The following is a 26449-nucleotide window of genomic DNA, read 5'->3' on the forward strand; positions in this document are numbered from 1 at the left end:
GGTCTAGCTGCCCGTGTCTCCACGCTGCTCCCCCACTTCCCACCCCAATTCGAAGCCCCAGGTCTGGGGGAAATCTCTGAAGAGTGGCTTTGTATTGTTTGGGAGAGATACTCTTCTTGGTATAAACTTTTTGTAAGACGATGCAATCATGGCTGGTCGGACAGATAGTTACCACTTCCCCAGTCCCAGTGAGCCCATCTAGAGATCTGGCACCCTGAGCCCTTGGATGCAATCCACACTTAACCCAGGAGCTTCCAAACAATACATGAATTCTCGCGAAGCACTTTCTTCCTCGACAGGCCTTCACGTATCCTAGAAGGCAAGGATGATCTCCGCCCCGGACAGTGACATAGAACCAAAGCCAGAAGAGTGGAGGTCCGGAAAACACGCACGATCTGGGACTTAGCTCCCTCTGCAGTTTCTTCCAGGCTAGGCTGTGATGGTCTGATTTTCTCTCTGCAGTCTAAACTTCATCAGAGAGGCAGTGTGACCAAGGGTGCTTCAGTGGTTGCTATGAATGTTGTTTTGTTTGCTTGCTTGCTTTAATCTGTAGGTTGCCTAAGATTATTCAGCTAATAAAACAGCGTCCCTGAACCCACTTGCTTTAGGCAGCATGGACAGCAGCTGATTAAGTCGTCAGTCAAGGGAGCCCAGAAGGCCATCTAACAGCACAATGGCAAAGATCTGAAAACACCCAACCCCAGCAAGCGCGGGGCTGATCTGGAATTCCAAGGTGGTAAGATAAGACGCAAGGCCACTGGAGCGATCAGGTTCCCCCACCAATGGAAAATGGCAGTGACAAATGAAGCCTGCTTTCTACTACTGCCCTAAGCAGGCCAGAAAACACTTGAGAAACCTGAGAATTTGACCACATCCAGAAACCAACGTTCAATAATAACTCCCCAGTTGAGCAAGGGCTTGGCTGAAAAGGTCTCTCTATTTGGTTGTGAGCCATACATCAGCTTGCCTTAACTTTATTGTAAGGAGAAATCCAAAACCTATTCTGAAAGAGATCAACCCTAACTTTATTTAGGTCGCACCGCTGACATACACAAATAATGGGAAGTGTGTGACTAATTCCGAAACAGCCAAGAAAGGTCAATGTCTAGTTTGTTTGTTAACCCACGCTAATCCGTGAGGAACATTAATGGGCATTTGCCATTATCTGCCCATCAATGCTGCAGTCATTAAATGAACAGAAGTAGAGAGGATTTCACACTCATTAAAATTAAAAAAAAAAAAAAAAAAAAAAAAAGTATGCTAGCACCTAGTGACTTGGGCCCGGAAATCACACATTTACGAACAGCTCTCAAAAGCGTTTATATAATGAAGCTTCAGTAACCTGGCTGTGAAGTAGAAATGATTATAACCCCATTTTATCAATAAGCAGCCTGATATCCAGGCACGTGAAGCGATTTGCCCAAAGTTCCTCAGAAGTTAATAATAGCCGAGCCAAAATTAGATTGCTGAGACGTGAGACTCGGTCCCCAGGCCCCGGGAGCCGGGTGGTGTCTCTCAGGAGGGCAGGCCCAGGAATGCTGCCGGATCCTAGCACGGACCGGCCAGCTCCATGCAAAACCAACGCTCCTCTGGAGAAGCGACACCTCCACGTACCCTCAAAGGCAACCAGCCTTCATGCACCTGGAACCACTGGACCGAGAAGGGATCTGGCTAAAGATGATGGGAATTTGGTCTGCAGATTAGCCAGCATGCCCAGGATTCTGCTCGAAGCAGGCGCCCTCCCAAAGTGGGCGAGGGGTGGTAGGCTTTGGACATGTGTAGCCCCCCCCCCCCCCGTTGAAAGGAAAGAGCATCTCTGCCGAAGGAAGGCATTCTAGAAATTCCACAACCCCCAGACTACCAGCATCCTGACACACCTCCCGCCCCCCGCAACCCCAGAGTGTGGTCCGATGAATAAGGGGGATGGGTGCCAAGAGGGGCGCACGCCTGGGCAAGCACCTGGAAAAGCAGGAGTGGGGCTGGAGCAGGGAATGTCAGTGTCACGCCTGACTCCTCTTTCCGCAGAGGGAGAAGCTCAGGCCGACGGGCAGTGACGCGCCCGCCCCAGGTTGCCCGGATACTCAGTGGACATGCTTCACGCAGACTCCCCGGCTGCTGATGCCCAAAGCCACAGACAACTCTAGACCGGTACTTCTCAAACTCGAATGTGTCCACGGATCACTCGCAGGCCCCATCAGAAGCAGGGGCTGACTCAGTAGGTCTGGGGTGGAACCCGAGACGCTACATTTCCCACCAACGCTCAGGGGACACCCACGCTGCTGGCCTGTGGACCACATGTTGAGTAGCAGGACCCAGAAAAGCACACATTCTGTGGCCTTATGACTTCAGGCCTCTCCCCAGCTCCAAATGATAGGCTCTGCACACGGCAAAAAAAAATCAAGCGATCGCTATCTATTGGGCTTTTTAAGGTATATGTCCCTTGATGTGATATGACATCCTCGACATTCCTACCAGCCTTTATGTCATCTGACATCCACTCCCACTGCCAACAACGACTCTGAGCTTCTCTGCTACTTCTCTCTCCCTTCCCTCACTCTGTTCCACCCATCCAGGCCTCCCTGGCTATTCACGGACCAGGCCAGGCCCCCTTCAGGACCTCACAGTTGCTGCACCTTCCACCTGAGGAACTCGTCCCCTACGGATCTACTTGCCATTATCCTTCAGCCCCTTGGGAGGGAAGCCTGTCCTGGCCAACTGGTTTAAAACTTTATTTAATGTTTATTTACTTTTGAGAGAGAGAGAGAGAGAGAGAGAGAGACCGTGCAAGCAGGGGAGGCACAGAGAGAGAGGGAGACACAGAATCCGAAGCAGGCTCCAGGCTCCGAGCTGTCAGCACAGAGCCCGATGCGGGGCTCGAACCCACAGACGGTGAGATCACGGCCTGAGCTGAAGTCGGACGCTTCACCGACTGAGCCCCCCAGGTGCCCCCTGGCCATCTGGTTTAAAGTCACAGCCCCCGACCCCGCTTCATCCTTCTCTAGAGCACTTCCTACTGTGCAGAGTATATGTATCATTTATTTTGTTCATTGTCCTTTATCCCCTAGCATGTCAGCCCCAAGAAGGCGAGGTTTTGTCTGTTTTGCTCATTGCCGTATCTATTCCAGTGTATGGCACATCATAGGCCCTTAAATATTGGTGGAATGAAGACAAAATTTAAATTTTAATACAAACGTTAAAGCACCAGCCACCATCCTTACGGACCTCAGTGATCACCTGCTTACATCTAATATGGTAGTTTCCAATCTGAAAAAACTACTTCAATGTTTCAGAAAGATCCATTGTTAGACTGTAGGAGATATTTTTATCTTGTCAAGCAAGTACGGGCTTTGTGGAGGAAGGCAGCCCCCACGCCCTCCAGCTCTCATTCACCATTCAGCCCGGATTCCTCCTCCTTCCCCCTCATGGGCCCCACTCAGACAAGAGGCAGATCAAAATTGACAAGCAGACCTTCCCATGAGAGGGGCTTCCCACGCAAACGGGGAGGATTTGAGAGGCGCTAGAAAGCAGGATGGGGGTTCCGCCTGGTGTGCGAGAGAGCCCGGAGGCTCAGAAAGTTAAGCGACCGGTGCAGGGTCTCACTGCCATTTGGTGGTGGGGCTGGGACCAGAACCCAGGACGCCTAACTCTCAATCCTGTGTCCTCTGCTCCAGGACAGGGATCCCGGGGAAGTCTTGTGACATCCACAGAACCAGTGGAAGTCAGATCTTGCCAGGGGCCAGGCCTGCATGTCCCCTGAAGGCTATCATCACGCAGGGAGGGCCGTGTGTCCAGGGTAAGCCCAGGACCCACGCTGCCCTGCACCTCACCAGCACGCACCTCCAATCATGAAGGAGCCCCGTGTGGGGGCGTAGGCAGCTCCCCCTAAACATCCAGAGGATCCACGGTCATCATCATGGTCACATTCAGAATGACAAGACATTTTTGGAGCTTGGAGGCTGTGACTTTGAAGTCATAGATTGAAGTAGTGACCAAGTTCAATACCTCCTGCCTTTTCCCGAAGACTGTCCCACTCCCGTTCTATTCCGAATGCACATACCTGGCCAGAGCAGGCCTGGGTATTCCTCGACTCACATTCAGATCATCTCAGAGGCTGGGGGGTCTCGGAAGACCTGCTCCGTTTCTAATTCACATTATAACTCATATTATCTCACAGTCCTGTTTGCCCTGAAGCCTAGAGGTTACCCCCTAAAGGCGTTGGACCTAAACTAGCCCAGGCTTAAGGAGGTTCTGCAGTCCTAACGGTGCAGACTCTCTAGAGACAGTAAGGATAGTCCACTGCTTTCTCAGAATGGCAAACCCCTGTTCTCTGCCATCTGCCTCCAGCGGAGAGCTGGCTCTTATGCCTGCATCCCTCCAGAGCAGGGCAGGAAACCATATTGAGGGTGGGTAGTATGACCAGCTGCTCAGAACTCTAGGAGAGGAAAGACTTCCTCTACCCTCTTAGGTTCCGTACCTGGGGCCTGTACATTAACCTGACAAGAGACAGACTAACAGGGGGAAAAGCACACAAATTTTCTGTGACAGTAATATTTTTATGTGGCACGGGGGGCTTCACAGAAAGAAGTGGCAGCCCCAAGTGTTTAGATCCAGGCGTTTAGATACCATTTTAACGAAGAGGGATACGTTCCGGAGACGTGTCAAAGCAAAAGAGTAAGGGATTTGTGGGCAGTGACTAGGAGATATGTGGGGGGACTAATGTGGGAGAGAAGTGAGGTTTCTCTGTACAGGCTCATCTGAGCGTCGGCTCCCCATCTCCAGTGATAACTATGTTCTCCTCTTCCTGGTACAGGGAGGCCACCTTTCTCACCGGAAATGTATGCCCTTCTTTTAGGTAGAGAGGGGGAGGGCAGACAGCCCTTCCTGTCTCAGCTGTTTCTCAAGTGCCTTCAGCTCAAAATAACCAATATGCCAAAGTGGTAGGGTTGGGGACAGCATGTTCTGATCCCCTTCAGGGCTGTGAAGCAAGGGCTGTTGGGTGTCTTGGGGACAGACTTTCACATGTCAGAAGTAGTAAGAGTGAAATACCAGAAAGAAACTAAGCAGTTACAGTAGGGTTCCCCGAACCCTACTTCCCAGATGCAGCTTCTATGCAGTCTAATGCTACCATTTTGAGTTTGCGGGGTTTTTTAATTTTTAATTTTACACGTATACATATATATATTTGAGAGAGACAGCATGTGTACCTGTGCACAGGTGTGCAAGCAGGAGAGGGCCAGAGGGGGCGGGAGAGAATCCCAAGCAGGCTCCATGCTCAGTGTGGAGCCTGATGGGGGCTTGATCTCGTAACCTGTGAGATCACGACCTGAGCCCAAATCAAGAGTTAGATGCTTGACTGAACCACCCAGGAGCCCCTGTTTATTTATCTCAAACCATATCCACTGTTACCCAACTATAACTATCTTCTACTCTGTCTTTCCCCCTTCTCTCTCATTCCCTCTCACACACACACACACACACACACACACACACACCCCATCCCCTCCACTTAGGGAAGAGTTGGTAGCATTTCCCGATGAACCAGGAGGGAGGGGACATCGCTTTATCTTTGTTCCCTCCAGCTATTGTGGAAGGGTCACTGGAGAACCAGGTGATGATGCTGACAATGGAAGACACGATAATAACCAGCCAAGCCAGAACGGAGAAGATGCTAGAAAAAGAGAAAACCCACGAGTGAGGGAAGAAGAGGGTGAAGCATGGAGAGAAGCTGCCCTCACAGCCGGGTAACCAAGCACTCCACTCCCACCCCACGGGGCTAGAGCCTCGGGGACAATGGAGCCGGACATTCTGCACCTCGCTGTGCTTTTCTGCTGCAGGTCTCAAAGGGAGCTGGCTATTGTAAATGGATTTGCCCTTGGCCTCTGCATCAATCAGACTTGAGTCCTTAACATCTGCCAGCGGAAGCTTATGGCTGTCCTCACCTCCTCCCTGGGGAGAACCTCTGTGTAAATCACATGCCCGGACAACAGCAATGTTACCTCAATTAAGTGCAATTAAACAGCCAAACAACGTTCCTTACCGCACAATCCTGGAGCTGGCCCCTTAAACCTTGGGCATGGACATCATCTGCTGTGACCAGACTTTACTGATAGGGAAACTGAGGCCCAAAGGGGTTGGTCAAGGTCACGTAAGCTGCTGGGAACAGAGCTTGCGCTGGTTGTCGGGACAGCCCTCTTTCCACTACTCACACTGCCTAGAACAACTACATTTAATTTTAGTTCATCACACATTCAGCTTGCGCTTTCGAGGAATTTTATAGTCCTCACTCCATCTGTGCATTTTGCCATTCTTGTAGCTTTCCCTTTATTCGGTGCTTCCCGTGGATCTATCTGTTGCACTCTCCGTAAAAGAAGAGAGAGGTCCACGAGTTAAATCGATCGTCATCTGGCTGTCGTTTCGACAGTGTAGAGAGGCCAAAACATTCACAGCTGAGCGTACTCCATGTTACTCTGAAAAGCCAGTTCCAGATCGACGATCCACTTGGGCTAAGGGCAGAAAAAGATTTCTTCCAAGCTTTACCGCCACTAAGAATAAGGTCACCAATGTCAACTTACGGTACACGCTGTCACTTACAGAGGTACTGGGTTTTCCTTTTCAGAAAGGCTTCAAGTACAGGGAAGCCTATTTAGGTTGAAACCAACCAGTCGGAACGTGGTCACATGTGCATAACTGTTCAAACAACACACGTAATGAAAAGTTAAAGGTTCGGCTCTGAGGCTGCCCAGTCGCGAACGCCCAGGGTGTCAAAGTGCAACAGGAACCATCCCTGCGGCCCTTGGTACCTGAGGAGCATTTAAGGGGCCGTAACCGTGACAGTGTGTTTGCCCCTGGGACCCGGGAGCAGATGTGGGCATCTCTGTCACATCATCGGTCAGAAGCCACCCGCCCTGGAAATGGGTTCTCAAAATGCCACTGGGCGTGAACGCATAAAAGAGCATCCCAGTTGTCCAAATTAAGCACCCAACAGGTACAGATTAATAGTTGATTTCATCCACAAGTTGTGCGTCTCGGGGAAGGAGAGTACACAGCATTATTGTTTGTGGAGCACCTAACCCAGAAGGGCATTTTATTTGTGTGCAGATACTGTGCGTACAGAGATGGCTATCTGTGCAGATAAATGCTTCAGGGGCTTTGAGCTTTAGGAAGACGGAATCTGGCTACAGTTTCTTCTCTCTCTCCTCTCTGTGTTGCTTTAATCTTTAATACCCTTACAGAGGCCAGATGGAAATGGATGCTTCCGCCTCCTAAGGTGTAGAAGTAAATAAGCAAATGAAATCTCAAGGATGAACACATGTTTAGTATTCTACATGCAGTAACTTGTCTTCCTGCTGTGACATACGTCCTGGCTCCCATGACGACAAGGCCACCGAGGACTCAGGAACGTAGAACGGTATTTCGTGGCCTCCTACCGTACGCAAAGCTCTGGGCGAGGCACCAAGGATCAGGCTTCCGGTAGCTTTGTGAGGCAGACAACCTGCAGAAAAGACGCTCTGGCCGGCCCTCCTAGTCTCGGCCCCAAACTGTTCGCCTCGACCTGTCCACAGACCCTGATCAGCTGTCTGTCCTCCGCACTCTCTCTGGCACCGACTTTATCATTTCACCTCCCGACTGCGCTGGCTCTCAAGGATGAGGCACACTGGGCCACCACCAAGGCCTTCCTGAAACAGGACTGGAGTTCCAGACCCCGCGCTTCCTGTTCACGTGAGGACCAGGTCCTCCCCTGAGCAGGCACCCAACCAGATAGGTTAGGGTTCTCCACTCCCGGGGCAGGGCACAACTCTAACAAGGTGAAAGATTAAAGAGATGCATGTCATTTTCACGCCTTTGCGGAGCGTGTGATCTCAGCAGGAGGGCAGACGCAACCACGTAAGTTGGCATGTTATCAAAGGAGTGATACAGAGGAGCCCAGAAGAGTAAAAAAAATAATAAAAAATAAAAAAAATGGAGGCCAGGCAGGGAAAGTGCCATAAGGGATATGACCTTACACAAGTAGATATCAGAGAAAAGAAAAGCATTCGTTCATTCATTCATTCATTCATTCAATAAACATGGTTTTACATTTACCATGTGTAATAAGGTAAAGGCTCCTTTCAGCGACCTCCAGGTAATATGTCAATTGCAACTGTGCACACAGCCGTCTACACCACGCAGACAACTGCAGAAGGAGATGAAGAACCATTGTAGGAGCCTCTACTTTCTCTGGACACGGTCTCCTTCTCCTTCCAACTAGCCTCCCAAATCCCAAGATCAACAGGGTTAAGTCTGGGTGTTATACACATGAGCCAAAGATGACCTATGTTGGCTCCTGGGTTGTTTATTTCTTCACTGCGCTCAGACCTGTTAGCCCAAAAGTCTGCTGGCGCCAAACTCAAATTCTTACACATCCCATTATTTTTTTAATAGCCCAAACAAGCAGATTTTTAGCTATTTAAAGCCTGCCGGTTTTGCATACCTTACAAAACCACACCTAGCATCTGCTAGCCAATGACAAGATACAACCTTGTGGTTATAAACCCCAAAGCCACCACTGCCCTTTGGAGCTTCCTGACAGAGACCAGCCCTGACACACTGGTGGACATCACCTAGCCACACGTGAGACCCTCTCCAGTTATCCTCTCCCCTGGAGTGACCCTCCCCTCCTCCCCTTCTGAAGAGGTAGGTACCCTCAACCCTCCCGCTACACTCTGTGGACGGACTCCTGTTCTCGGGGGCACCACCCCCTGCAACCCCATGTCAACCTGCCTGAGTATTGCCCAACAAAGTTGCATATACTACTGCTACGCGTAGGCATATCGTCTTCCTTGACCAGTCCTGAGACCCCTCAAAGGCGCTACACCAGGCTGCCCTATTTATAACCATGTCACCTTGTTCCCTGGCCTAGACTGACTGGAGGAGGGGCACAAATCTGGCCCAAGCCTGGCCAATCAGATTATCTTTCTCAGGAAGAGAGACTTGGGATTCAGAAAATGGAAAATGGCAAGTCAGACTCCCAGGTCTCCTTATAATATATTTTCCCCCATTCTGAGAAAACTAAGTTTGTTTGAAGGGGTCTCTGTGACTTGGTTTTATTTTTTTATTTTTTTTTTAATGTTTATTTATTTTTGGGAGAGAGAGAGAGAGAGGGAGGGAGGGAGGAAGAGAGAAAGAGAGAGAGAGAGCATGTGCACAAGTGAAGGAGGAACAGAGAGACAGAGGGAGACACAGAATCTGAAGCAGGTTCCAGGCTCTGAGCTGTCAACACAGAGCCCGATGAGGGGCCCGAACTCACAAATCGTGAGATCAGGACCTGAGCTGAAGTCGGACACTTAACTGACTGAGCCACCCAGGCGCTCCGTGGGTCTCTGTGACTTGTAACAAAAACTTATTAGATAACTGAAAAATATGGGGCACCTGGGTGACTCAGTAGGTTAAGTGCCCAACTTCGGCTCAGGTCATGATCTCATGGTTCGGGGGTTCGAGCCCCATGTTGGGCTCTGTGCCGACAGCTCAGAGCCAGGAGCCTGCTTTGGATTCTGTGTCTCCCTCTCTCTCTGCCCCTCCCCCGCTCATGCTCGCTCTCTCTCTCTCTCTCTCAAAAATAAATAAACATTAAAGAAAAAAAGTTTAAAAATGGTGGTCAGCTTTGGAATGGAGGGCAAGGATGGCTCACAGAGCCTTCAAACACAAAAACAAAAATAGAAATAGAAAGGCCCAGCATAGAGACAGATGACTTTCAATCACTGGCAATCAGGGAAGAGCTCATATAAGAAACAGGAATTGGAATGAATTCTTCTCAAGCAGCCATTCATAGAGATGTGAACCAGCATGGTGGGGCTGCTCAAAGGGACGGTGGGCCAGCTGGAGGAAATGGTGATGCTGGAGGAAGCAACGGAGGCCAGACAGCTCGGCTGAGCTCAGCTGGGAAGGCCTGTGGATGCCCAGGCGGCCAGCCACAGGATGCCGGGATACCTGAAGGAAAACCACGTTCTTCTTTCTGCAGAAGTGCTGAGGTGTCTGGGCCAATGCTGGGGTACGGTCCTCACTGTGCGGCTGAGGTGACACACTTCCATTCCTTCTGCCTCCCTTACCCTCAGGAAAGCTAGAAAACTATGGAGAAAGGGGTGTGAGATTTGCAAGGGCAGCTGGCTTCCAGAAGTACAGGCGTATCACTGTCTGTGAGTGAGGAGACAGCCGTCCTAGGCAGCAGGGATCTGCTGAAGCCGTCTGAATGAGGCAGGAACGTGGAGGTTTATTTCATTAGGAAGTTCTGGCTGTAGGTGTTGAAGACGGTATGGAGGGGGAGAGCCTGGCACCGGAAAGTCAGATCTGAAGGGCTATGAAGTCTGTCCTGAGAAAACGAGACCAATGGAATGGACACGAGAGCACATAACCTCTCAAGGAACAGCAGGAGTCAAGACGGGAACTGCCCAGGGTAGGAGGGAGGCAGCAATGCCTTCACGGAAGGGGGTGAAGCCGAGGGAGACGGAAGAACCTAGAACCGGCGACAGAACTTTCACAGTCCAGGAAAGAGGAGGGTTTTGCTTTTTGTAATAACGGAGTAGTTACTAACAGACCAATCCTCTAGAAAATAACAACTACCGACCTTAGATTTAAAACCCAAGCAAATGAGCAAACAAACAAACAAACAAACAAAAATACCACCTGAATGCAGTAGAAAGCAAAAACTACAGGGGAGTCTACCCTTGAAAGAAGGGGAAGGCGATGGGTACACTTTGCGTTTTTTTTTTTTTTTTTTTAATTTTTTTTTTCAACGTTTATTTATTTTTGGGACAGAGAGAGACAGAGCATGAACAGGGGAGGGGCAGAGAGAGAGGGAGACACAGAATCGGAAACAGGCTCCAGGCTCTGAGCCATCAGCCCAGAGCCCGACGTGGGGCTCGAACTCACGGACCGCGAGATCGTGACCTGGCTGAAGTCGGACACTTAACCGACTGCGCCACCCAGGCGCCCCAACTTTGCGTTTTTTAAGACTTGTCACTAGTCAGGGCCACACGGGGCTCTTAAAACATGGATACAAACCCCACGTATTATCGGCTTGAAGAACCAGAAGGCAGAGTCCAGTACAAACACGGCAGATATAAAGTGAGGGGTGAAACCCCACGAAGGAGAGAGTCTGAGAAAGGGAAGCCCCAAGTCTCAGGTAAAAACTCTACCTTGATCTGTAGCTACCCATGTGGGGGGAAGATTACAAGCAGCCAAGCTAAGGCTAAACGAAATGTGGAGAGATTAGGCTACAGTCCACCGCAAAAAAAGACAAGGGTTGGAATCAGAGTCAACTCAAGATAACTGCCTAATGACACAAGACAAGACAACTCAACATCTTTCAAGAATAACGGAACCCAGAGTCTCTACAATCTATCATTCATAACCTCCAGGTCATACTCCAAAATGTCTAGACATGTCAAGAAACAAAATATAGCCCGTACTCAAGAGAAAAGTCAAAAGCAATCAAAAAGACTGACCCCAAGATGACCCAGATGTTAGAATTAACCGATGAGGATTTTAAAAGCCTATTAAAACCATGCACGTGATACCTCAGCACAAAAATCAATACGCATGAAAAGCAAAATACACTCATAATGAACAGGAGCCAAATGAAAATTTAAAATTGGAAATTTAAAAATCTCCTGAATTGGGGCGCCTGGGTGGCGCAGTCGGTTGAGCGTCCGACTTCAGCCAGGTCATGATCTCGCGGTCCGTGAGTTCGAGCCCTGCGTCGGGCTCTGGGCTGATGGCTCAGAGCCTGGAGCCTGTTTCCGATTCTGTGTCTCCCTCTCTCTCTGCCCCTCCCCCGTTCATGCTCTGTCTCTCTCTATCCCAAAAATAAATAAACGTTGAAAAAAAAATTTTTTTTTTTAAATAAAATAAAAAGACCCATAAACACCAAACAAGGTACATACAAAGAAAGCCATGGGTACATTCATAGTCAGACTTTGGTGGGGGAAAGGGATTAAAAAAAACAACAACAACAACCAGAAACAAAACATGGTGGATGTACTCAGAAGGAGCGGAAAACCCATTAGAGACAGAAGACCAAAGATAAAGACGACAGTAGATTTTTCATCAGAAACAATGCAAGTCACAAGACAGTGGAGCCACACCTTTAAAGTACTGAAAGAAAAAAAAAACTGTCAAATTACAATTTTAGATCTAATGAAAATAGTTTTTAAAAACAAAGTAAAATAAATACTTTTTCAGACATACAAAAACTAAAAGTATTCACTGCCAGTAGATCAGCACTATAAAAAGTGTTAATGGAAGTCATTTAGGAGGAGGGAAAGTAAGTCAAGATGGCACTCTGGATATACACAAAAGAATGAAAAGCACCAGAAATGATAACTATGTAGATTAATATAAAAGACCTGTTCTTTATATTTGAATCTCTTTAAAAGGCAACTGATTTTTATTTCTTTTTTTTTTTTTTTCAACGTTTATTTATTTTTGGGACAGAGAGAGACAGAGCATAAACGGGGGAGGAGCAGAGAGAGAGGGAGACACAGAATCGGAAACAGGCTCCAGGCTCTGAGCCATCAGCCCAGAGCCCGACGCGGGGCTCGAACTCACGGACCGCGAGATCGTGACCTGGCTGAAGTCGGACGCTCAACCGACTGCGCCACCCAGGCGCCCCAAAAGGCAACTGATTTTTAAAACAAAAATACTCACAATGAATTGTGGGGTTTATAACATAGAAGTAATAAAGCGTATAGGACACCTATAGCACAAAGGCCAGAAGTAAAGAAATAGCAATGTACTCTTTTAAGATTCTTGTACTATACATTAATAGTAGGATATAACTTCAAGGTTGACCATGACAATGATGTATACTGCAAATGCTAAAGTAACTACTACAATAATACAAAGAGTGGGTGCCTGGTTGGCTCAGTCTGTACAGCACGTGACTCTTTTTGTTTTTTAAACATTTATTTATTATTAAGAGACGGAGAGAGACAGAGCACAAGCATGGGAGGGGCAGAGAGAGAGGGAGACACAGAATCCGAAGCAGGCTCCAGGCTCCGAGCTGTCAGCACAGAGCCTGACGCGGGGCTCGAACTCACAAACCATGAGACCATGACCTGAGCCGAAGTCGGACGCTCAACCGACTGAGCCACCCAAGCGTCCCCAGCATGCGATTCTTGATCCTTGGTTGTGAGTTCAAGCCCAAGATTGGATGCAGAGATTGCATAAAAATAAAACCTTAAATAAAATAAAAAAATAAAATAAAATAATACAGAGATATAGGTATTAAGTAGACAAAAAAGATAAAAGAGAATCGAAAAAGAACGATCAATCCAAAGGGAGGCAGAAAAGAACAAAAGAGTAATAAGAGTAATAAAGGGCTGATTGGACAAACATAAAACAAATAACTGGGGTGCCTGGGTGGCTCAGTTGGTTGGGTATCCAACTTCGGCTCAGGTCATGATCTCACGGTTCATGGGTTCAAGCCCCACGTCGGGCTCTGTGCTGACATCTCAGAGCTGGAGCCTGCTTTGGCTTCTGTGTCTCCCTCTCTCTCTCTCTCTGTTCCTCCCCTGCTTGCACTCTGTCTCTCTCTCTCAAAAATAAATAAAGATTAAAAAAAAAAAGTGTTTTCTCTAAATAAATAAATAAATTATCAGTGGTTGATTTAAACTTAACTAGACCAATAATTATATGTAAATAGCTTAAATATTCCATTCAAAAGACAGAGTGTCAAATGAGAAAAAACGTAAGATCAAACTACATGTTGCTCACAAGAAACCCACTTGAAATATAAAGTCACAAATATAAACAAATATACTATACTAACGTTAATCTAAAGACAGTAGAATGGTTCTATGCATTGCAGACAAAGCAGATTTCAAATCATAGAATGTCACCAAGGTAAAGGAAATAATTTCATAATGAGAGAAGGGTCAGGAAGACATAACTACCCTAAATATTTAGAGCCTGGGTGGCTCAGTCAGTTACGCTACCAACTCTTAATTCCACGCTCAGCGTGGAACCTCTTTAGGATTCCCTCTCTCCCTCTCTCTCTCTGCCTCTCCCGCCACTCGTGAGGGTGCTTTCTCTCCCTCTCAAAAGCAATCAATCAATCAATCAATCAAACATGAAGAAAAGTGATAGAACTGCAAGGAAAACTAGACAAATCCACAATCATAGATCTCAGCAACCTTCTCTTAAAAACCGATAGGTCAACAGAAAATCAGTAAAGATAGGAGACTTGAACAATAGTATCAACAAAATCGATGTAATGTCAAGAACAGTACACCCAACAACAGAATACTATCCATTCAAGTGCACACAAAACATTTACCAAGATGGTTCACATTCTGGGCCATAAAACATATCAAAAAATGTAAAAGGATTCAAGTTATACAAATGTGTTCTCTGACCATAATGGAATTAAATTAGAAATCAATAACAGAATGCTACTTGAGAAATTCCCAAATAATTGAAAAATAAAAATAAATAACATATCTCTAAATAATCCATGAGTCAAAGAAGAAATCAAAAGGAAAATGAGAAAGTGTTTTGAACTGAATGAAAATGAAAACAACATATTACAATTTGTAAAGCAGAGTAAGAGGAAAATTTAAAACACCAAATTAACATCAAACAAACCTTGTATTAATTTGTACAAATTAAAATTTGTATTAAACAAAAAGAAAGGTCCCAAATCAACAATTTCAGTGTCTTCTACCTCAAGAAACTGGAAAAAAAAGAGCACATGAAACCCAAAGCAAACAGAAGAAAAGATATAATAGAGAAAAAAAATCAAGTGAATAGAAAACGAACAAAAAATAGGAAAAATTCAATGAAACCAAAAGCTAGTTCTTTCAGAAGTTCAGTTAGAACTGATAAATCTCGAGGCACTTGGGTAGCACAGTGGGTTAAGCATCCGACTGATTTCAGCTCAGGTCATGCTCTCACGGTGAGTTTGAGCCCCACACCGGGCACTCTGCTGTCAGTACAAAGCCTGCTTCAGATTCTCTGTCCCCCCACTGTCTCTGCCCCTCCCCAGATCATGTACGTGCACTCTCTCTCTCTCTCCCTTTCTCCCTCTCAGAAATAAATAAACATTAAGAACTGATAAATCTCTAATCTGTATTAGAGGAAAAAAGGAAGAAAAAACACAAACCAGGAATTTCAGGAATAAGAAACATCAGGAATAAGAAAAGTGATGTTACTACAGGCTGTAGATATTAAAAGTATAATAAGTGGACATTGTGGACAATTTCATGCCAATACATCCAATAATTTAGTTGACAAATTTCCTGAAAGACACAAATTAACAAAGATCCATGATAAGGAAACAAATAATCTGAATAAACCCACATCTATTAGTAAAATTGAACTTGAGGCTAAAATCTCCCTTCAAAGACTCCAAGCCCAGATAGTTAAAGTGGTGAATTCTACCAGAATTTTAAAACGAAAATAATACACAAACACTTAGGAAAGTGAAGAAGAGAGAATGCTTCCCAATTTATTCTATGAGACCAGAATCACTCCAGCACCAAGACCAGACAAAGATATACAATGAAGGAAAACTAAACACCAATATCTTTCAGGAATATACATGCAAAAATTCTTAACAAAAAAAAAAAGTTTGGGGTGCCTGGATGACTCATTCAGTTAAACGTCTGACTCTTGATTTCAGCTCAGGTCATGGTCTGTCAGTTTGTGAGATTGAGCCCCCTGTGCGGCTCTGGGCTGACAGCACAGAGCCCGCTTGAGATTCTCTCTCTCTCTCTCTCTCTCTCTCTCTTTCTCTCTCTCTCTCTTTTTCTCTTTCTCTCCCTCCCTCTCTCTCTCTGCCGCTCAGAGAGAGCTGCTCATGTTCTCTACAGCTTATGTTCTCTTTCTCTCTCAAAATAAATAAACTTAAAAAAAAAGTTTAACAAATCTAACAATAAATGTAAATGATAATACAGACCAAGTGGAGTTTATTCTAAGACTATAGGGTTGACTTAACATTAGAAAAATCAATTAATATAATTCACCATAGTAACAACTAAAAATGAAAAGTCATATGATCATCTCAGTAAATATACTAACAACTAAAACAGAAGTCACATGATCATCTCAGTAAACACAGAAAATGTATTTGACAAAATCTAATATCTCTTCTTGGTAAAATCTATCAGCAAACTAGGAATAGAAAGGAACTTCCTCAGCTTAATAATGAGTATCTATAAAAAAGAGGGAAAAAAGAAAACCCTAAATCCATAGCTACTATCATACGTAAAATAAAAGACTAAACGCTTTCCTCCTAAGATCAGGAACAAGGCAAATTTTCTCACCACTTCTATTTAACATTGTATTGGAGGTCTAGCCAGAACCATAAGGCAAGAAAAAGAAGTAAAAGGTAATCAGACTGGAAAGGAAGGAGTAAAACTGTATTTGTATAATATGATCATCTTTGATGAAACTCCCAATCTACAAAAAAAAATTCTAGAAAAAGCAAGTTCAGCAAGATAGCATGATACAACATCAATAAACAAAAAGCAGCCATATTTATGTTGGCAAACAATCAGAAATTGAAATTTAAAAATGTAGAATTTAAAATAACATAAAAACATCCAAATACTGAGGGATAAATCTGCAAGACTTGTATGCTAAGAATTACAAAACATTACTGAGAGAAATTAAAGACCTCAATCAATAGACAGATAGACCATGCTCATGAAGACTCAATACCATTAAGATACAAATTCTCTTTGACACCATGCTTTTTTGTAGCAGTTACCAAGCTGATTAGCAATTCATGTGTAAGCACAGAGGACCCAGAATAGCCAAAACAATAGCCTACTAGGACAAATTTGGAGGAATTTCACTACATGACCCTGAGATTTATTATAAAGCTACAATAATCAAAACAGTATGGTAGTAACATCAAGATTGACAAATAGATCGATGGAACAAAATAGAGAGTCTGGAAATAGACTCACACATATTTGGTCAACTAAGTTTACACACAGGTAAAAGTAATTTTGTAGAGAAACAAGTTTGTTGCAACAAATGGTTCTAGAACCATTTGAAATCCATATATTTAAAAACTGAACTTCAATACATACCTTGTACCACATACAAAAATTAACTCGACATGAACCACAGATCTAGGTGTAAAACTAAACAGCTTTTAGAGAAAAACAAACGAGAGAATCATGCCAGGCAAATACCTCTCAGATATGACACCAAAAGTGCAATCCATAAGAAAAAAAATAACTGATAAATTGGACTTGAAAATTTAAAAATGTCTGTCCTTCCGGGACGCCTGGGTGGCTCAGTCTTAGGTTAAGCATCCGACTTCAGCTCAGGTCATGATCTCACGGTTCATGGGTTCGAGCCCCACATTGGGCTCTGCGCTGACAGCTCAGAGCCTGGAGCCTGCTTCAGATTCTGTGACTCCCTCTCTCCCTACCCCTCCCCCGCTTGTGCTCTGTCTCTCTCTCTCTCTCTCTCTCTCTCTCTCTCTCAAAAATAAATAAACATTAAAGATACTACCACTACATACGTATTAGAGTGGCTAAAATGTATAAAGATTATACTGCGTGTTAGCAAAGATGTGAAGCCACTGGAGTTCTCATTCACTGGTGAGAACACAAAATGGTACAAACAATTTGGGAAACATTTTCACAGCTTCTTAAAGATTACACATTCCGATCTTAGGCATTTACCCAAGAGAAACGAAAGCATAGGACCGTACATGTATTTGTACACACATGCTCACAGCAGCTTTCTTTCCGGCAGCCGTAGACTGGAAACAACTCAAATGTCTACCAAAAGGTGAATATGAAACAAGGTGCGATATGCCCATTCAATGGAATACTACTCAGCAATGAAGGGGATTGAGGGGTAATACCTACTGTAGGCATGTACACATCTTACATACGTGGAAGAATCTTAAAATCATTATGCTGAATGAAAGAAGCTAGATATGCTCCCTCCAAAAGAACATATTATGTGATTGCACTTACCTAAAATTCTAGACGGTGCAAAGTAATCTGTACTGACAGATGGCAGATTAGAGGTCGTTGGCCTACTTAATGGGGGTGGGGAAGGAGGAAAGGAGACATTACAAAGGAGAAGGAAGAAATTGTTGCAGGTGGCAGGTATCTTCATTATCTTGATTGTTAGGATGGATTCACAGGTGTATACACACGTCAAAACGTATCCAACTGCACGCTCTGAATATGTGCAACATATTGTATATTGAGTATACCCCAATAAAGGTATTTTTCAAAAAGATTACCTTATATCTTAAGACAAGCTTCTCAAAGTTTCCCACCAAAGAATCCGTAGAGAGTACAAGGGATAAAACCCTGGAGTCTGGGGATACAATCCACACAGCAGCCAGCCATAAAACCCAAATTTCTTGAAGTCTCACTCTAGACCTCAAAAATCTGTACACGTTACTTCCTAGTTCATAAAAGGTCTGTTGAATCTAAACGATGTTTAGGGGCACCTAAACATTCAGGGGACAGCTCAGACCCTGCTTCGGATTCTGTGTCTCCCTCTCTCTCTCTCTGCCCCTCCCCCACTTGGGCTCTCTCTCGGTGTCTCAAAAATAAATAAACGTTAAAAAAATATTTTAAAACAAAACCATAGGGGCGCCTGGGTGGCGCAGTTGGTTAAGCGTCCGACTTCAGCCAGGTCACGATCTCGCAGTCCGGGAGTTCGAGCCCCGCGTCAGGCTCTGGGCTGATGGCTCAGAGCCTGGAGCCTGTTTCCAATCCTGTGTCTCCCTCTCTCTCTGCCCCTCCCCCGTTCATGCTCTGTCTCTCTCTGTCCCAAAAATAAATAAACGTTGAAAAAAATAAATAAATAAATAAATTAAATAAATAAAAAAAACCCCATAATGTTTAACATTAATTACTAGTTAAATTGTACAACCCTTCCCGCCACCAATCTTCAGGTTAAGTAGATACCGCGGGAAGACATACACTGTTTTCTTTGTGGCATTGCTTACTATTAAGAGGAATACAAAATATTTTTACACAATTGTGCCATCTCGATGCTTTTATTGTCTTTCCGTACTGCCGCTCTCTGACCTTAGTCCTCTTCTTTTCACTTATAATTACTGAAAACTGGGGCAAAAAATATATTTGCCAATGTCAGATACTACTTTCCTCTTTTAAGGAAGTAACACCCAAGAATTCCAACTGTTTGCCATTTAATCGATTTAAAAGAAAAAAATACATTAGACTCTTCTTTTGTCCAGGAAGGGAGCTCTTTTGGTTCTGAAAAACTGAATAGTGTAGATATTCCAGAAAATATTTGCTTGTTGCTGTTTACTTTCCACTGGATTAGACAATGCCTCAGGATTATCATTATGAACTTCAGGTTTTACTGTATCGTCCCGTGGCTGTCGAGAAAGGTGGAAAAGAGGGGCACCCGGCCAGCTCAGTCAGTGGAGCACGGGACTCTTGATCTCAGTGTTGTAAGCTCGAGCCCCACGCTGGGTGTAAAGACTACTTAAAAAGTCTTAAAAGAAGGAGGGAAGGAAGGAAGGAAGGGAGGGAGGAAGGAAAGAAGGAAAGGGGGAAGGGAGAGAGAAAGACGGAGAACTTGCAGTGGACTGGCCCCAAACAAATCTCCCAGATCCACAGGCTCATCTGTTTGCTCCAATCTCTTGGTATTTCCAAAATTTGTTGGCAGTGTATACAATGAATGAATCTGATTATTTGAGCTTGCTTTATGATGATAAGCAATCTGTAATATTATGATGCTTTTTAGGTAAGTGGTTCTAAATAAATACACCTGTCCTTTTCTCTAGAATTAACGGACTAATTAAAAATTATATTCTGGAACGGTACAGAATTGAACTCGTCTAAGCAAGTTCAGCCATGGTCAGGTTGACCTCAGCTTGCCAGAGAAGATGCTGTGAGGTATTACCAAGTACCAAAGAGTTCTCATTTCTTTATGACTTTCTCTTTCCCCTTGCCTCAGTGCTTGTGAAATCTCAATACTACCATCAGAGCATTTACAGTGTTGCAAGTAATTTGCAAGTTACTTAATGCAGGGCTTCTCAAATGCAGGACCTTGTTAAAATGCAGGTGCAGCTCAGAGCCTGGAGCCTGCTTCAGATTCTGTGTCTCCCTCTGTCTCTGCCCCTCCCTGCTCACGCTTGGTCTCTCTCTCCCTCCCTCTCTGTCTTAAAAATAAATAAACATTAAAAAAATTTTTTGAGGGAAAAAAAAAAAGGAAGAAACCTTTCAGGTGACTCTGATGTTCAAGAACCATGGGCTTAGAGAATAAGGAACTGGCTGCAGTGGGTGAAAATCAGCGAAATTTCCAAAGGTCTGCAGTTCTGAGAGAAAGCCATGGAAACTTCAAGAAGAAGCCTAGTTATAGAGGACTATTTTAAACCAGAATGTGTTGAAGCCTTCCAAGAGACATCATCAGTTCTAATTTTTTTTTTTTAAAGAAAGAAAATACCCTGTTAAATATGCAAACATAAAAGCTTTTCTGTTGACAAGGTACAATATATACCTACCACCAACATAATCATCGGTTCCGTTTTCACATGTTTATAATAAACATGTCACAACCATATTTTTTTTTAAACCCTCTTCCCTTTCCAAACTCCACGATTCAAATTAGAATACATAAAGCTACATCTATTCTTAAACTTTACAAACCTAGATAACGCGTAAGAACATTAGGAAGCGATCGGGAAAAGACAACACAGCCACTGATTTACAGCGGCAAAACGCAAGTCTATCCGTTGGGCAAAAAATACGTAATTAGGGGATCTTCTTTATAACAAGGTTGGAAGGCTGATGGTACCCCACCATTTCCAGTGATAACCCAAGGAGGATGAGGTAAACCGGATGATTATTTTGAATAATTCTGGCCCCTACCTACAGATTTTTTTTTTTTTTAAATCACCGTTGCTGGCACCAGATACCATGCGGCACACGTGGGTAACAAAGACTCAAGAGCTCTATTAGATTGAATCACAGAGGAGGCTGATATGCCACAATTCAATAAAAATGGGGGGAAACTGGAAAAAAAAAACTAAATTTTTATACTCAGGCTCCCCTTAAGGTCATATAGAGAATGGAAAGTATATAAAAATTAATATCTACAAAAAGGGCAATCCAGAACATAAACAGGCATTGATCACACCATGGTGCTTCGGGCCACATGAACTTGAAGACACACAATTATTCTCATGTCTGTGCTTCATTTATCTGTGGCTTGGACAGCAGCCACACAACACCAGTCTTCACGGGCCACGATTTAGTCTCTTCCAGCGGCTCTAAGAAAAGCATTCACCCCAGCACAGAGCTGCTCTGAACTGCCATGCCTCTCAAAGTGTGACCCGGGGCTCACGGCCATCAGCATCCCCTGGAAATGCCATTTGTGAGAGACGCAGCCCCTCCCTGCACCTGTTGAATCAGAATCTGTATTTTTTCTTTTTTTAATTTTTTTTTCAACGTTTTATTTATTTTTGGGACAGAGAGAGACACAGCATGAACAGGGGAGGGGCAGAGAGACAGGGAGACACAGAATCGGAAACAGGCTCCAGGCTCTGAGCCATCAGCCCAGAGCCCGACGCGGGGCTCGAACTCACGGACCGCGAGATCGTGACCTGGCTGAAGTCGGACGCTTAACCGACTGCACCACCCAGGCGCCCCCAGAATCTGTATTTTAACAGCACCCCCAGATTTGAGGGCACATGCCGTTTAATGAGCACCACTATAGCCCCCTTTTTGTCTCTTGGATCCACCTGGAGACCCCCTACCCCACCCCACATTGTGACTTCCCAACTTTCTTTCCGGTTGGTGAAGTAAAGACTCCCATTCTCGGGGCGCCTGGGTGGCTCAGTCGGTTAAGTGCCCAACTTCGGCTCAGGTCATGATCTCATGGCTTGTGGGTTCGAGCCCCGCGTTGGGCTCTGTGCTGACAGCTCAGAGCCTGGAGCCTGCCTCGGATTCTGTGTCTTCCTCTGTCTCTGCCCCTCCCCCGCTCGGGCTCTATGTGTGTCTCTCTTTCTCTCTCAAAAATAAATAAACGTTAAAAAAAAAAAATTTAAAGACTCCCGTTCTCAGTCATTCCCTGCTAATATATTGGCTTGGGAGGGAGCTGCCTGCAGGGAATTAAATGTCCTTCAGCAAAGTGCATCTTATTTTGGAGTAGAAGACCGATGGGACAGTATTACTCCTATTTTCGAAAATCGGGCTCATAAAAGTTAAGTGAATTATTGAAGGTCAAAGCTTATCGTTAGCAAAGTACTAACTAAAAACCACGTTTCTTCTTTATGTTACACCATATCGTCTGCAAGTCCCTAGAAGTCCCAAACCAGAAAGAAAAGCTCCCACTTGAGTGGTTCTGATCATCTGGCCTATAATCAAGAACGTAGTTCTATTTCTTTCTTTTTCTTCCTTCCTTCCTTTCTTTTTTTTTTTTTCAACAGCAGCAAATTAGGGTCAAGACTCAAGAACGTAGTTCTATTTCTTTCTTTTTCTTCCTTCCTTCCTTTCTTTTTTTTTTTTTCAACAGCAGCAAATTAGGGTCAAGACTCAATTCCTCAAGATACCTTGGCCAACAATACCTCTCACCTATCTCCCCATCACACTACTTGGAACTTTGCCTCAATCTGGATATACTCATTTTCTTTCCTCTTTTTTCCTGCTATGAAGTTCAGAGACAACATACTTAACGCTTTCTCTGTGATGGAAAAAAATCTCAGGGCTCATTTTTCAAAAGAACACTGGAATTCTGCTTTTTTAGCCCTTAAAGAGAGGAATCTATCAAACTGAAGACTTAGTCAAGTCTGGCTCCCTGAGTCTGGCTTTGAAGGTTTCTGCTCCCCACTCAGGACTGAGGCTTCCAAATCTAAGTTCCCACAGCAAACTGTCCCAGCTGCAAAGAACAGAAGAAAATTTGTCACCAGCTAGGCCAGTGGGCCTCAAACTTTGCTGTACCTGAGTCTTTGGGGGAGCTTTTGAAACTCCCTATGCCCAGGCCACACCCCGGGGCAATTAAATCAGAATCTCTAGGTGTGGAACCAGGTATCACTTTTTTTTTTTTTTTTTTTGGTCAAATTCCCTGGTGGGGGGGGGGGGGGCAGGGGGAGCAGGGGAGGGCAACTCCGGAGTACATCCAAGTTTGAGAACCAGTGAGCAGGGCATCACATGGATGCCACGAGGTCTGTTCTATCCCGGGCTCTGCACATCTATTTACTCCCACATGCCGGGCGGCAGGATCTCGGGGGATATACTTTCACTCACATTCCAGAAGCCGCTCTTCTACAACAGCTGTTTCAGTTGGGGGTATATATTTTTTTTGCAATGAGCTTCCATTTAATAAAGAAATCCTTTCTCATTCCCTTAATATTCCTTCCCATTAAAGCATAACCTACAAACAGCAGATGAATTATACTTAAGTGGTGAGTATAAAAGACAGCTGTTTTATCTCAATGGAGCATTTTCTCTTTCTGATTCCATTATTTTACTCTGGCATGACATGCCTGATGTTTTAAGTAAGGCACAGCTTTGCGTGGCTTTCGTCGTCGTCTTCCTCTTCTTCTTTTCTTTTTCTTTTCTTTTTTTTTTTTTTTAGCTGAGGTGAAATTTCAGCTGCAAATCAACTCTAAAAGATCTTCGAGAAACGGTCCAAATAAGAACACAGCAGTATTTATTTTTTATGAGCAGCTGAAGGCTGATCACAACATCCCTCCCAAACCACAAAATGTGGAACCCTGGCATTTTTGAGGGCTTTTTTTTTTTTTTTTTTTGGCACATCGAACACAGGTCAGGACATGGAACAGCATTTTATTTTAATTATTCTTCTTGAACCTCCTGCATCTTCAAGCAGCAATACTTAAAGGCGCTCGTTCATGGTTAAGCAGATAATGCGGCCTTTTTTCACCCTACAGCGACCCACTACAGAGAAAACAGGGTGAATAAACTCTTTACCAAAGAGGTGCTATTAACTTGTCCTCGGATGGCATTTGCCAGCGTGTGAACTTGTAGAACATTTTCCAGACTCTCTTTTCAACAAGCCGAGTTTGCTGACTTCGCCAAGCCTGCCTCCTTCCCGTTGTCTGCTGGGTCCTGCGGCAACTTCTCTTGACAAGCCTACCCCGGCCAAGGACTTTACCTTACTCATTACACCCTCTTCAATTTTACTTTGACCTACTCATAATATGGATCTTCCAAAGAACTCCCCAAAAGAGGGAGTCAGAGACATGATTGATTTTCTGTTAACCCTGGCAGGAAGATTTATGTCTATGTCCACGGAAACACACATTGTTTGTAACACCCAGTTAGTGCAAAAGAATTAAAGTCCCATAACCTACTCCGCGAATTTGGTTCCATTTAATGAGAAAGGACTGCACGATTAAAGACAAAGATTAAAGAGTTGTAAACAATGGCACATTGGTTTGGAGCTGACCTTGAATCTTTCCAAGACATCAACTCTTTGCTCAGGTCGCCAGAGGTTTGGTGCTGATCTTGAATCTTTCCAAGACATCAACTCTTTGCTCAGGTCGCCAGAGGCAAAAGACAGCCACCAGCGAAGATGTTTCAGGGGGGAAAGGCCCCTTAATGGCATTGCTTGGTGGCTAAGGGAAATTGGGGCTCCAGGATCTGGCAGACTTGAGTAAAGCACCACGGCATTTTCCTGAGCACGTTGGTTTATGTGGCTGAGTCCACACTCTACACAGGAAGTTGCTGAAGAACGAGGCACTGTCCTACTCATCTGTGTAGTCCTAGCATCTGGGCGAGCACGGAACACCTGGGAGACACTCCACAAAATGCTGGATGACTAAATGAATGACCTGTCCAAAGCCATCCAACAAGTAAATGGCAGAGCCAAAGCAGACCCCCCCATCTTCCAACTTCCTGGGGGGCCATCCGCCCTTGGGGCCATCCCCAAGGTGGGACCACCTTGCCTCTGTCAGGGCGTAGGTGGCATCTCAGAGACTTGAGACTCAAACTCTGTATCCACGATGGACTTGCCATAGAGCCTCAGGCCGTATGTTAAAAAAGAAACAAACAAAAATAACAGCACAACTGTGTGCATCCATTTATAGGTCTGTGAAAGAGGGCTCACACTGAATACGGGACATTGGACTACAGAGGAGGTGGGGGAAGAACAAGAGAAAAACCAGTTAGATAACAGTGACAAGTACCTTCTTGAAACGCGTCTTAATCTAAAACTGTCACACTAGTAAATATAATTAGATAACAATAATAATACCAAATACCACAGTGTATTACCATCCTTTCTTCGGAGGCTTTCAATTGGAACTGAAAACACAATTACTAATTAAATTAGACACCAGGAGGTATCATTTTCCAACTGGAACCCTAGTGATATAAATGAGTTACTGCAGCTTCTCAAATTCCTCACTGTCACTCAAAGAGGGGGTAATTCACGTGGCTAGAGTCAACTCAGAAACACAGATCCATACATTGTATTTGTTCTTTATTCCAAATGCAGGTCATTTCTGTATTTTTCTACGTAGTTACTAAGCCACTGCTGGATCATAAAGATTCTACAGCCCAGTTCCTCCCCCTCAAGGGGCTCAACCTAGCCGTGTCTCAGGCAAAAACAAAAACAAGTCTCAGGGGGCACCTGGGTGGCTTAGTCGTTTAAGCGTCCGACTTCGACTCAGGTCATGATCTCAGTTTGTGAGTTTGAGCCCCACATCGGGCTCTATGCTGACAGCTTGGAGCCTGGAGCCTGCTTTGGATTCTGTATGTGTCTCTCTCTCTCTGCCCCTTCCCTGCTCGTGCTCCATCTCTCTCAAAAATAAATAAACATTAAAAAAAAAAAAATACAAGTCTCAGGGTAGGAGATACAGAGCAGGAGACTCCCATTTCTTGCCTTGGTGGAATGTGGGTAAAAATAAAAGTTTTAAAGTGGAATGGGGTGAAGCAGGAGGCTGTGATCTTTAGGGGACCCAAGAGCATTCTGTTTTCTTTTCTTCTACTTCTTTTTCAAAAACTTCCCTTGGATAGTGGAATGCACCAAGCTCATTATTTGTCTTTTCACTGCAGACTTTTCCAAATTGTGCTTTTTTTTTTCTTTTTATAACGTTTATTTATTATTGAGAGACAGAGCGTGAACAGGGGAGGGGCAGAGAGAGAGAGAGGCAGACACGGAATCAGAAGCAGGCTCCAGGCTCTGAGCTGTCAGCACAGAGCCTGATGCGGGGCTCATCCCCACGAACCACGAGATCGTGACCTGAGCCTAAGTCAGATGCTTAACTGACTGAGCCGCCCAGGCGCACCTAAAATTTTTACATTTTAAAATAAAAATACTTTTTTGCTGAAGGACATCTCAGACCTCTTAATATGCAAAGGTGAATTCAGAATCTCCTAGAAGGTGATGCAATGCACAGTTCTGACCAAACTAATTTAAAGCAAGACTCTCGTTTGTTTTTTAGAAACATCTTGCAGGCTAGCATTCTGGAAAACGCACATAGAAAATACGG

The 26449-nt window shown here is 44.7% G+C and overlaps 1 protein-coding gene and 1 long non-coding RNA gene across 4 annotated transcripts in view; one reads left to right on the forward strand and one right to left on the reverse strand.

Moving 5' to 3' along the window:
• Positions 1-26449, reverse strand: part of FOXN3 (forkhead box N3) — a 402841-nt gene that overhangs the window by 305616 nt on the left and 70776 nt on the right. The gene's annotated exons all lie outside the window — the stretch shown is intronic.
• Positions 406-25573, forward strand: LOC123584206. Its single transcript, XR_006705250.1, has 3 exons — positions 406-417; positions 2322-2331; positions 24611-25573. It is a non-coding gene; the product is annotated as an uncharacterized LOC123584206 (long non-coding RNA).

The sequence above is a fragment of the Leopardus geoffroyi genome, chromosome B3 (genome assembly GCF_018350155.1).
Source record: "Leopardus geoffroyi isolate Oge1 chromosome B3, O.geoffroyi_Oge1_pat1.0, whole genome shotgun sequence".
Lineage (NCBI taxonomy): Eukaryota > Metazoa > Chordata > Mammalia > Carnivora > Felidae > Leopardus > Leopardus geoffroyi.